The sequence below is a fragment of the Dermacentor variabilis genome, chromosome 8 (genome assembly GCF_050947875.1).
Source record: "Dermacentor variabilis isolate Ectoservices chromosome 8, ASM5094787v1, whole genome shotgun sequence".
Taxonomy (NCBI): domain Eukaryota; kingdom Metazoa; phylum Arthropoda; class Arachnida; order Ixodida; family Ixodidae; genus Dermacentor; species Dermacentor variabilis.
In genome coordinates this window covers 41,955,237-41,967,663 of record NC_134575.1, presented here as the reverse complement: position 1 = coordinate 41,967,663, position 12,427 = coordinate 41,955,237, and the positions used below count along the sequence as shown (strand labels likewise).

The window sequence follows — 12,427 nt, the reverse complement described above, 5'->3', positions numbered from 1 at the left end:
AATGTGCTCGCCATAAATCTTTCGCTTTGGAGGAAATTAAATGGCCCTAAAATAGTGAAACTACTCGAGAAATATTTGGCCGTACCCGGATCCCTGTTCTGTTTCTGCGTGTTCGTTCTAGAAAAAAAGAAGAAAGAAAGAAAACCAGACATGTTTACAGGCGAAAGAGTGACAATTGCGGCGGAAGCTCAAATTTCAATGCTGCTACAATGATTTACCGCTATCCGGGTGGCTAATGAGCTCCATGTGCACCAGTATAGCGTGGCGTTCTAAAACAAGCGTGACGTACGTAGTGGGCTCTTTTGGTGAGAGCTTTATGGCTATGCCGACGTATAGCCGGTTTTCTGGGGCTGTTATTTTTGTCCCATGCAGTCTCCTGACGGAATTACCGAACTGTGCTATATGGCCTTCTTCTTTATTACCTACGAAATGTGTCAAGTTGGTCAACATGGCGGACTCATGTGGCGTATATGTATATGAGTGATTGGAAATTCACAAGGTTGCACATACGACACGAGTCTCGCTCTAAGGGCTGTGTAAGTTCAGGCCTTTAAGAAAATGCTGAAAAAGAAAAAAACCGCGAAATCTTACACCCAATAAAGAAAGCGACGGTAAATGAATGACGGCTCATACAATGAATGTTTTAAACCGAGTGCATTTCTCCTTTGCTTTTCATGTCTTTACGGCCTGCACTCCATTTTGTCGTTATTAAAATTATTAACGGTTATTAATAGCAATTTGCGAAACTTAAAGGTAGAGTAGGCTGCCGCCCGTATGATTTCTTGCGTGGTTATGAGATCGAGGCGTTCGAATAAGACGTATGAAAGTAGTGTCAATCAACCGTGGAGAGCGCAGCCAAAATGTGCCTTCCACGCAACCAAGTGCATTGTCCAAGCTCTAATGTTTGTGATTGCCATTTTACAACATGTTTAGACGTTCATATTCGAATGCCGCAAGCAATGCCTCAAAAGATTGGTCGCGCCTCTAATTCTGTCCGGCCTGCACACTCACTCAGCCCCATTCAGGGCGATTGCCCCCACAGAAACGAGCGGGATCGACTTGTCGGGCAGCGATTTTGCTGTCCTGTGCATGTAAGCGCTATAACCGTTTAGTCCGAGCGAGCGTTCCGTCGGGCTGGGCCAGCTTGACTGCACGCTGCGAGTAGACTCAGCCCGATCCGCATGCAACGCTAACGTGAACGCGGACGGGTCGGGTCGGTGTTTCCCAGTCAGATGCGATTGACGGCGCTCTCTCGCATCGCTAACAGGCCGCCACAGCGATCTGGACCCGTATGCCCTGGTGTGCGAAGCCACGTAAATGCTTCCGCCTCGGTCCGAGTCCGACTTCGCTCTCATTTTTTTTATTGTTTGGGGGTTAGGCGCTAGGCACATGTATTTAAAAAATTCTGCAGAGACGTGTGGGAATGCGAAATCATTGTAACGTATGTAAGCCTCCGAACGCCATGCACGCGCTCAGGTTACATACCCGTGACGTGGCGCCACCTCGTCGCCATTGGCTGCGCCGTCACGTGCCCGATGACGCACGAAATAGGCACACCTTTAGTCAGCCAGAACCGCGGAGCCGCCGTGGCGCCGGGGAAGCGTGCTCGTCGAGCGCCTCCTAGATGGCAGTCCTGCGCACTCTGCTTTATGACGTCATGCTGCTTCGACCGAAGTTTCCATTGCCAAGCCCGGCGTGACGAAAGCGGCGATGTAAAAAACCATCGTGGCTTACTCGTGTGCGCCCCCATGAGACTCTGTCGCAGTCGAACGAGGTAGCATGACGTCAAAGATCGAAGTGCATCGGCCTAGTGCTAACTAGGAGGCGTTGACTCGTATCACACCCCGGAGGCGCGGGTTCGGTTCCCACTAAGACCCAAGCGTATGGAATTTTGTTTTCAAAGCCATAAATTAATTTTGTTTACAGGAACCTCCCTGAGAAATTTGACATCAATACGTTTGGGTCACACCGACTGCGACGGACTGCGACGAAAGCATACAATGCTTTCGCATTAAAATGACAAATTGGCACCAAATGAATGCACGAAGTTTACATCGACATCGTGAGCAGTTTCACTAAGTCATTGCTGTGGCATCCCCGCGCAGTGCGTTGTGGTCCCAGTTGTTCCCGTCGCCACTGGGGTTTGCTTTCGAAACCGACTTACCGGCGTTTCAGCTCGACACTGGGCGTTGTTTATCGAGCGAATCGGCCTTCATTCACGCTTGACTACGGTCGGGTTTACGTGATGCGTGCGTGGGTGATGTCGAATAGCAACAGGGCTAAACCCGTCAGATTCTACAACTTTTCAAGCGTAAAACTGCAGGAAGTATGAATCCAGAAGGGCTGAGGAAGAAAGATAGACATCGAGTGCTTTTATTTGTCCTTTTGTATGGATTTGAAGTATCTGCAATTGAATTTATTGCTGGGGGCGCTGTGTAAGTCTTCCAATAGTCGCAGAAATAAAACATGATTACCCTGCACAGTGAAAGCTGTAAGGTTGCTATCGACGTCTCGTGGCGTCTGCCAGAGGCGTGATCACCATCTTGTTAACGTATCGCCGTCATGTTTTCTGCGTAGAAGTCATCACAACACCAAGAAAAATTATGCGATTTGTCTTCCCCCAAGATTAAACTCTCGCCCTCCTAATCCTCTCGACATCGGCCGTCACGTCGTGGCCCCGACATCGTTGTGTTGTTTGTCGTACCGTATACGTATGTGCCATTCTTATGCGGCCGTCGTCATTGCCGTTGTTCTCCTCGAGGCTTTTATTCGGATAACAATTATGCGGATACTCCAGGCGAATGTCCATCCTCGTCGTCGACGTCGCCGTGAGGTTCCGTATAAGGTTCATGTGCGTTAAGATTGCGGCCGCGCGCTGTATGCTGTAGGTTTCAGAGAAAACCTGGGCCGAAAAAAAGATGGCGGTTTCACGCGCGGCGTCTTCTCACGCGTGAAAAGGACAGAGCGAGATGGGGAGCGCGCACTAGGTGGGTGGGGGGGGGAAGGGGGCCAGTTTAACGCCCGTTTCCTCTACTAGTGCGGCCGGGCGCGTCCTGCTATAGAGGCAATGTGCGGTGGGTGCAAAGTTTGGGCGAGCCGTGATGGCTGTGCGTCCGCTGCGTTCTCGCGCCTCTAGTTCGCGCGGAAGCGGATGGCAGAACGAATTCGCTGGCCACTTTCGTGACGCCAGCGTTCTGACGTCGACTGTTCGTGTTCGCCGAGGAAGGCATGTTCACGTTTGCCCGTAAGCGCGTGACGCAGAGATTGGTAATTTAATTAGTAAGCGAGTGTTACGTTACTGCAATTCTCCGGCCTATGAAACTACTAAATTGCTTCGAGTGGTTGTCTGATAGTTTGCTATCGCTATGAACGCTTCGCTTTTACGGCGAAACTGAGGCTTTTTTTTAAATGGTGGAATAGAACTTGTTTGGGCACGCTATCGGCCTGAGCACAGTAATTACCTATGAAAATCCCAAAAATTCACCGACTAGGCAACACTATAAGCTGAGTAGAGAAAAATAAAAGGCATTTATTTTTCTGTATTCCGACAATCGTTTGTAGAAACGTCTTCTTTTTTGCCACGGCATCTTGATTGATATGTGAAGTCGCATGCGGTAGACATTTTGCGCTGCAGCGTAGAAGGCTCTGCCTTTGACCACAAGAAGCATTCTGAAAAGAACAGTGAATCTGAAGAGACAGTAGGCAATAGCATAAAAAGAAATGAAAAAAATGGCTTGCTGTAGCTTTTGCTTTGTTCAACGTGGCTCCAAAAATTAAATGCCGCTATAGCGTACTAAAGGCCTTTTGCAGCACTGTCAGATTCTATCAAGCTGCAAACAACATCTCTCTTCATCATCCGGGGAACGTTGTCGGCATTCGCGGGCTCAAAGCACCAGCTCGTGAACGAATTCTAGCAGTGATTAAAGATGCTTCGTTCATACAATGTGCAGCCTAACTTTTCTAAATTACTTAAATACGCCATTCAAGACTTAGAGGTAATTCAGCACACAATTTAGTGACTCGAAACATCTAGACTGCGGCGGGGTTTAAGATAAAAATAATAATTTAGTACCTAAATTAAGGGTTTGCGGTTTACCTTTTCTGCTTGGTTGCCTCGACATCACAAGGAAGCAGGTAGTGTAATCAGTATACATGAGTCGGTAAAGTGGTGATGTTGGAACTGTATCAGAAGGTAAGAGAGAAATGAACGTTGATTTTTTTTCACATTTCGTGTAGTTTCAGCAACAGTAATTTTACACTTAGATTAATTAAGCGTGATTTTAATACAAAGCAGCAGTGCCTGAGTTGCCTTCAAATGAAAATTCGTCTACTCACCAGAGTGTGTACCATTGTCAAAGTCGATGGCTGTGAAATTGATTATAGAGCGAGACGTCGTTGCGTAAAGTAGATCTGTAAACCTTTAGAAAGATTCGCAATGCATGAGGATATATCTGAAGTTTTGTATACGTGGTCTTTCAGACATCATGTACCGAATTAAAAAGAATAGACGTCTTATTTTACCGGAATATGACCAAGTGCATCTTGTTTAGATTATTCTTCAGAAACCGATGGTAATCTTGTAATTCCTCACATCTAATTGTTTAACTAAAAGTAATTATTTACCTTTTGAATGTTGTTTAGTTGTGAATACGCATATTACGTGGTCGTAGAGAATTGAATGAGAAGCAAAACGTCGCGTTTTCTGCAAGGCCCACATCATGTGTTTGCTTTCTTCCAGCAAATCAAGGAAGCTCGCAAAATACGAACATATATATATATATGTATATATACCACGTGACTGCGTACCTGTTCGCACGGGATGGCAGCGCTATCAGACAGCCTCAGTCGGCAATCAAGATGCTCATCCATTACTTGGCCGAGCGGTGGCTGTAACAGCATTGGTGTTCCTTGCGCAATGCGCGAACAGCTCCTGGCGATCATCGCACATGGAGATCAAGGAAATGTCACTGCCTTGAATGGCGAGCCCGAGATGCACAGCTTGCTTTCTCACTGACACTGTTTGACAGTACTGACGTCGCCTGCGCACAGGAGTGCCGTCACGTGGTGGATTTTTCAAATTTCGCGCGCTTACTCTATTTGACAGGAAAAAGTAAACACCGCGCAATGCGTACCTCGCTTGAAACGCGTCATTTTTAGGTGACTTGCGATTCTTTACAAGTACCTCGTTGGCATCTTAACAACTGGAAATGCAATTAAACAAGTTAGATGATTACTTTGAAATAAATAACTGGATGCCAGGTTTCTCAGCAAGACGGCAAACAACGTGGACTTTGTCTTATTCGTGCAAAGTAATCCGCGTTTCCTTAAAACTTGGTGCATAATAAAACTTGGTGCATAAAACTTGGTGCATAATGTACACACGCGCAAGTCGTTTCGAGTTTTTTTTCGAGGTATTTACCCGTGGACATTGGGGACTCAGTCGAGAACAGGCCTGCATACTCTGTGACGATATCTGATAAGGCTAAATGCCACCGCAAGCCCGTTGAATACGGCGCATTGGAAAGAAGACAAGGACAACCTTTAGCTCCGACCTCGTCCCGCACTAAACAGTGTGGCCTGCATGACGTCACTTCACGTCACTCCTGAAGAAGCGCAGGCATTGGGTCGTCTTGTAGATGCTGCTGCTTCGGCGGCTGGCAGCCGTTGTCCTACAAGCGCCGTTATCGAGTTCGACGAACTTGGGAGACATGTGACAGATAAGGCACTGGCACTATAAGCTGTCGCCTATTGTCTGCTGATTTCGTCTCGAGCATCTTGAAATTTCTAATCAGCGGAGTGAAACAGCTTCATTACTTCAAGGCACAAGCGCGTTTGCCTGTAGAAATGCTCGTTGCACGCGTCTGATCATGAAAAATTAAGAAACAAAGTCCATGTGGGCCGATAATTTTCACTTTCCGCCACCAATCGAGATAGTTATAGGAAACTGTAATGAGAACACAATTTCTACTAGGTCGGATACATTTAAAGAGAAATGGCCATAACAATCTACTAGAAATAATTATCCTCAGGACATATACCTGAAGAGATAGGCTCATATTTATCTGGATACCTAACGCATATCCTAAATTCTACTTGAACGGGATAGCATCAGTTACGCTGTCATTTATGGGATTACAGTGTCTCCGAGTAGATGGCGCCAGTCCTTAAATGTAGCTTGACGTCCAGCGAAAGATTTGCTTACTTGCTTGATGACCCATCAAATATATTTGTGCTCTTCCCGGATTAAATCATTTGGTGAAAGTTAGCGCCGTGCTTTAGCTATTCGCCTATGCTTTCTTTTGTTTGCTTTTCCGCCGTGTTGGTATATCTATGAAGAGTAAAGTTAGGCCAGAAAAGTGCTCGCAGTCTCCTACATTAGCCAGTTGTCTTTAGCGAAACAAACAGTGCTTTTAAAGCCGAGTGAGCAGACGTCTGTGGAGGATGCAGGAACCTAGAACTCTGCATCCGGAAAACGGACAGATGTCAAGGATGTCGGGTGGGGGGGGGGGAAGCAACCTCTGTCCTCGAAAAAAGCCCGGGCACAGTCACAGATGCCATATCTTAAATGGCTTCATCACAATCACATATTTCACAAATATGGCTGACAACCACAACAATGCGAAAGACACATCGTTGTGTGGACGTCTGACTGATAGCGTGGAGAGTTTCAAGGCACATAAAGGCATTGTACTGTTGATACATAATAGCGACCTCCTTTTCATGACAAGTTTGCCTAGGGAAATGCGAAAGGAGAATGCTGCGAACTTTCGACTCGCATTTCTTAAATAAAGAAATGTTCAATATAAACATGAACACGAGGAGCAGTTAATTTGATCTGTCCATCCCATGATAGTCGGAAGAACCGTATATTATATACCAGCTCTCCGAACTAAATATGACCAATAACAAAAAAAAAAAACGAGCGCTTTACGCGAATGGCAATCAGTGTACGTAGATGGCGTTTTCATGTTAGTCAATAGCACTTTTTAATTTTTCAACAGTAGTTAGGTTTTCAAGCTTAATTAGCCCACTTTTAATAACTTATGTAATCGATAAGGTACCAATGCAAAAGTTAGGGTGTATCTTGTGGAATGACGGATAACAGCATTTAAAGTAATTTGGTGCATGCGTGGTCCATTTCCCCGATGAGCAATGAAAGCTCCCTAAATTATGTATGTGTATATATATATATATATATATATATATATATATATATATATATATATATATATATATATATATATATATATATATATATATATATATATATATATATATATCACGTTTCCACGTGATATATATATATCACGTGGCAACGTGTCCATGCTCCGTTGATAGCAGTAGTTCCAGACGTAATCTTCGCCATCTGTTACGCCGTGCCTTTGTCGCTCGCTGAAAACCTGAGCTTGACGTTCAGCAATAGACGAAGAAGTGCGCCGAAAGCTACTCACGCCTCGGCGAAAGAGCACAGCCGCTCGCTTTTAGTGCGAGATGCTGGCACGGCTTTGGACGAGAGTTCCGTGTGAAGAGCGGTGCAATCCCTGGCTCGCGGACACGTTTTGACGCGGTATTTTTGAAAGTTCGCGTTTCCTTTCTTTTTTTGTCGTTGAAAACAAAATCACACGTGGCATAGGGATCTTTAAGCACTGTTAGCGGTCATTTCTAGGCATCCTCTGTGTCTTTTGTGTTAACGTCTTGTTGACCAGGTAATTACGTTGGGAAACAAATGTCTCGATTAAACTTGATTGCCGAAATATTGTCGCAGAATGCAAATGAAAAACGAAGCTCACGACGGGCTCGGACAACACTCATCAACTTTCAACGATTGCCGCTCGCGTAATGCCTACCGCGATTTCTTTGTTTATTGGCAACGTGTAGTTGAGAAAGCCGGTTTAGACGTATTAAAGTACAATTAACAGTTAAGCATTAGTATGTTAGATCACCGTAATACATGAAGTGGTGTGCAGTAGAGTGCACACGGTCTCAATAGAGCTTCCACAGGAAACGCCCGAGTCACAAGGGCATTAACAAATTACGTTTTTTTTTAAAAAAAGAATTGGCCAAAACATCATAACGATCAGGATATATGCTTTCATCAATATTGGCTTACCATTTGTTGGCAGAGAAGTGGTCGAGAACTGCGGTACATTCACCGCTCCCTCCGAGCAATTCTATGCTCAAGCACCTCGAGTTCATCGTGTACCCAAGGAAATTTGCTCCTCTTGTTTTCTGTGACAGAACAAACTTCGGCGCGCCTGCCACAGAGAGAAGCTGCAACGCTCATTCGTGTCAGTTTCCAGAAAAAAAAAGTTAGGCAATTTTTTTATAAATGCTATCGCAGTAACTAAAACTGCAACGAAGGGTGACCTAAGCGAAATAGAAAAGCTATAGTCACTTATAAACCGCAATTTATTATTCCTTGCAAAATAACCTGACCGCACATTTCTTTAGAGGAAGACGTGAAATGCGCACCTTAAAATGAGGCTTTCGATACCACCAGAAAGCGAAACGACCTGTGGCAATATTATTTTGCCTAATTTTTCTTTCAGTCAGAAGACTGCAAAGTAATACTTACATCCACGGAATCATCACGCATAGACTGCACCCAACGCTACAAGGATACCACTGCCCAATGTGCGGCGTACCGGACACCTTAGCGCACCTGATCATCGAATGTCCATGGCATCCAGACAAAGACGCATTGCTTTCACCGACAGACTGTTGCAACGTCAGACAAAGGGAAGACCTCATAGAAACGGTGGGAGGTCAAGCTCGTCTCCGAGGACCTGGAACAACAACGACGCCTCGTCGCCAGGACCAAGGAGGCAGCGAAGGCCAGAGGGTTCCTGGAATGAGGAGACCTCCCACCGAGAGTAGAACCGGGGCTTACCCCGGGATACTGTTTCCAAATTGAAAGTTTATTCCTCCTCTAATCAGCATCAGAGGGAAGCTTGGCCTCCCATGTTTCAATTGTTGATGGCCTGGACGACCAACGCAGTCTCGTCGCCCGTGCCAATGAGGCAGTCCAATCCAGAGGGTTCTTGGAATGAGGAATCATCCCACCAAGGGTGAACCGGGTCCTGGCTCGGATTACCGTTTCAGAAAATAAAAGCTTAGTTCTCTCCGTCTCTCTCTGTTCGGCAAGAAAATTAGTCAGAAGTGTTGGCGTGCAGAGCTATGAAAAATGAATTCCGAAGATGTTGAGCTCAGGGCCTATCCTACTTTTTCACAAGATGACGCTTGCCCGCACATACTTATACCAAACGTATCCAAAGCAATAGACAAACCTACTTGTTTAGCATTGCTGGTGCTTTTATGTTTCTTTCCAACGGCACCGCTGTCGACGAAAAGAACTGCTAGAAATACAGCGAGGACTTCCACACACTGCATCCCGTATGAAGCCGGTCAAGATTGAATGTCAGGCTCTAATGGTAAGGACCAGATATATAAGTAAAATAGAGAGCTCGCGCAGCAGGAGCCAGTAGTTCTGTGATAATTCAAAAATAACATATTACGCGTCATTGAACCTTCACCGCAACGTACGAAGCTAAATGCTAAATGATGGCGTAGCAACTGCTCCTACGCAGTGTTTTTCTTGCCTCCTTTTGAAAAAGGACGCGCCGTTACGCAGCAAAATCTCTAGGGTCAAGAACACTGAGCGACGGTAGCAACGAACTTTGTTAGAAGGCAAATATGCAGTAGAACTCTGCTGATATGAAGCGTTTGCGGTCAGATGACATTAACGGCGCGCGCGAGTGGACCTGAGCTTCTAAGATTAATGCAAACACATATGCGATGCAATAGCATCCTATCTGTAATAGTAACCATATAGTAATAATAATAGTAGTAATAGTAAAACTAACCAGAACTATAGTTCTTGTTAGCTTTAGGTTTAGTTTAGTTCAAAGGATTTTTTTTGTAGATTTGCGCTGTTACTGCGTTTTTTTTTGTACGAGAGCGCACAATATAAGGGTAAGGGGTAGCTTCAAGCTTTTCGAGAGGGAAAGGTAGATGTTATTTACGAGAAAGGCAGAGAGGTCGACCTCAGGTGGTACGCCCTAGACTGGTACAGTGCACTTAGAAGCACGGTAGGAGAGTGCGAGTACAGCGATTAATACTAAGTGATTATTTTTTACGAAATAGAAATGCGGGTTTTTGGGTGTGCGTCTAACAGGCACGTAAATCCCCACTTACGCCGCGGTATGGACGGGGCTGAAATAGACACAATAAACTGTTCGCAAACCACAATCTGTTTATGCATCAAACACTTGTAGCTTTTTTTTTTCGTGGTGTAAAACTGACCCGTCGCACACTCACGAGGTCTGGAAGGCAGCAACCATTTTGTGTAAGCTATTCCTTCACAGCGCTCTGCAGGGCACACGAAACGTGGTTCAATCTATGGTCAACAGTATTTCGAAGCTACAGTCTACGGTACGCCTTTCTCAAGACGCTTTGCTTTGCTTCTCAAATACCCGCCTGCAGTGTCATAAAGTTTATGACCACTACCGCGGAAACAGACTTTTTTTCCTAATAATTTTCTCTGCGATTGCTGTCAAAACTCAGGCAGATAGTGAGAGGTCCTCGAAAGCACCACTAACGTTGGTAATGCAAGCGCTCACGTGCTAGGTGAAATAGCAATGTGCGTTTCCACTAGCAAGAGCGTGGTGCTGGGTATTCTGAAAATATGCAAACGAACGTTCTTTCGAAGCAAGAACAGCGTCCGCCCAAGAGAATTTCTAGCTGCTAAAAGCAAAAGTGGCCGTATAGATACGAACAAAGCACTAGAATAGGTATTTATAGGCTCCATAAAATCCTTGCTACGCCACTTCTTAACCAATAACTTGTGCTCACATTTCAAAAGGGTGGGGCCCTGGCAAGCGGCATCAAATAGCTATTTGCCGGCATTTTTGCCTCTGGTGATGAATGACTATGCGAGAAAGGGGAACAAATGGATTTGTGTTCACGGTGTACTGCAGTCCTAATGAAGCCTCTGGTACAGTCGCGTGTCATGCGGAAACTTCAACATCGATTTTTTTTTTTGCCTTGCAGTATCAGGTCGTGGGCCAAGAACAGCGCGCTCCAACATTGGTTTCTACCGACGCTTGCTAAGAAAGTGTCCAGCGTCCATCTTTGCGCCGCATATGCTGGGCGATCGCACATGTGTGTCAGCGTTTCACGCGTCCGGCAGGGTTTGCAGTCGGGACTATTCGATCGGCCGACGAGTTGTGCGCAGCGATGGGCGAGAGCAGCGCCCAGACGACTCCTGCGCAGCAAAGATGCTTAGCTTCGCGCAACCTTTGGAGGCACACATCATTTCCCATCCGCGTCAAATACGCGAAGGCATCTGTGGAGGTCGTCAGCATGAGCCCTGTATGTCATTTTAAGGTCTTGCGCGATATTGGCACTACTTATTATGAACTGAAAGCCGTGTCCGCTCTGTTCGTATCCGCCCGCTCTATCTGTGACGTCGTAATCAAGCTGCCGCCATCGTCGCTACTGCTTCGCTCGTCTTCTTGTCGTAATTAATCAAATAATTAATAATTAATTAATTAATTCCCTTGTAGGAGCTGGTAGTAGCTGCAAATTCACCGTGCACGAGTCGACGCGCCAGCCTCATTCAACGACGACGAAGTGCATCATCTTCTCGCCACCGCAATACATGGCAGTTAAGCAGGCCGGCCAGAATGCATTCATTTAATAATTGATGAATTGATTACTTGATTGATGAATCATTAGGACCAAAGCCTTAAACGGCTCCTCGGAGGAAACTTTGACCATCCAAGGTTATGGCGTCAACATTTAATTGCATCAAAATTGATGTCGTCACCATTGATGGGAGTCTAACCCACGACCATTTTTTGTAGTCGAACCCTCGACCTTCGGTGGTCGAACCTGAGACCATCGATAGAAGTCGGACACAAAAACTTTACTTTTAATTAAAGCATAGTTAATTAGGGAACTTCAACCCACAACTTTTGACGGGAGTCGAACCCTCAAACTTTGGTGGGATCAAATCGCAGAAGTCTAATCATGTTTGCTTTATTTGTGTAGTGTAAGCGTGAGTTGCAGTGTTTGACGATGTTGTAGCCTATGTGTTGTGGTGAAGACTGGATTCTTAAATGTAGGAAAAAGTTAGTAGCACTCTACGATGCTGTAAAGGAGGCTCAGTGCATTCACCGTAAACGCTCTAGGCAAGTGATGTTCTGTAAGCACTACTTGCGAGTCGTAATCCAATGTTATGAACTGCATGAGGTCGTCGGACGTAATACTGTTTGGCTGAACCATATATGATGCTACCATAGTCTAATATGCTACGTACCAAAGCGCGGTCAATTACGGTCAAAGGAATTTACGGTGAGAGCCTCAGGGCTTCCGGGACAGGACTTTGAGGATGTTAAGTGCATTGTTCGCTTTAATTTTAAGGCTA

At 45.5% G+C, this 12,427-nt stretch overlaps 1 long non-coding RNA gene across 1 annotated transcript; it reads right to left on the bottom strand.

The window, feature by feature from the left end:
• Positions 1–3,504: 3,504 nt before the first annotated feature.
• On the bottom strand, positions 3,505–9,428 carry LOC142591009 (uncharacterized). Its single transcript, XR_012830301.1, has 5 exons — positions 9,292–9,428; positions 8,111–8,271; positions 4,336–4,418; positions 4,097–4,180; positions 3,505–3,669 (listed from the first exon to the last, which is right to left on the bottom strand). It is a non-coding gene; the product is annotated as an uncharacterized LOC142591009 (long non-coding RNA).
• Between the last annotated feature and the right edge of the window lie 2,999 nt (positions 9,429–12,427).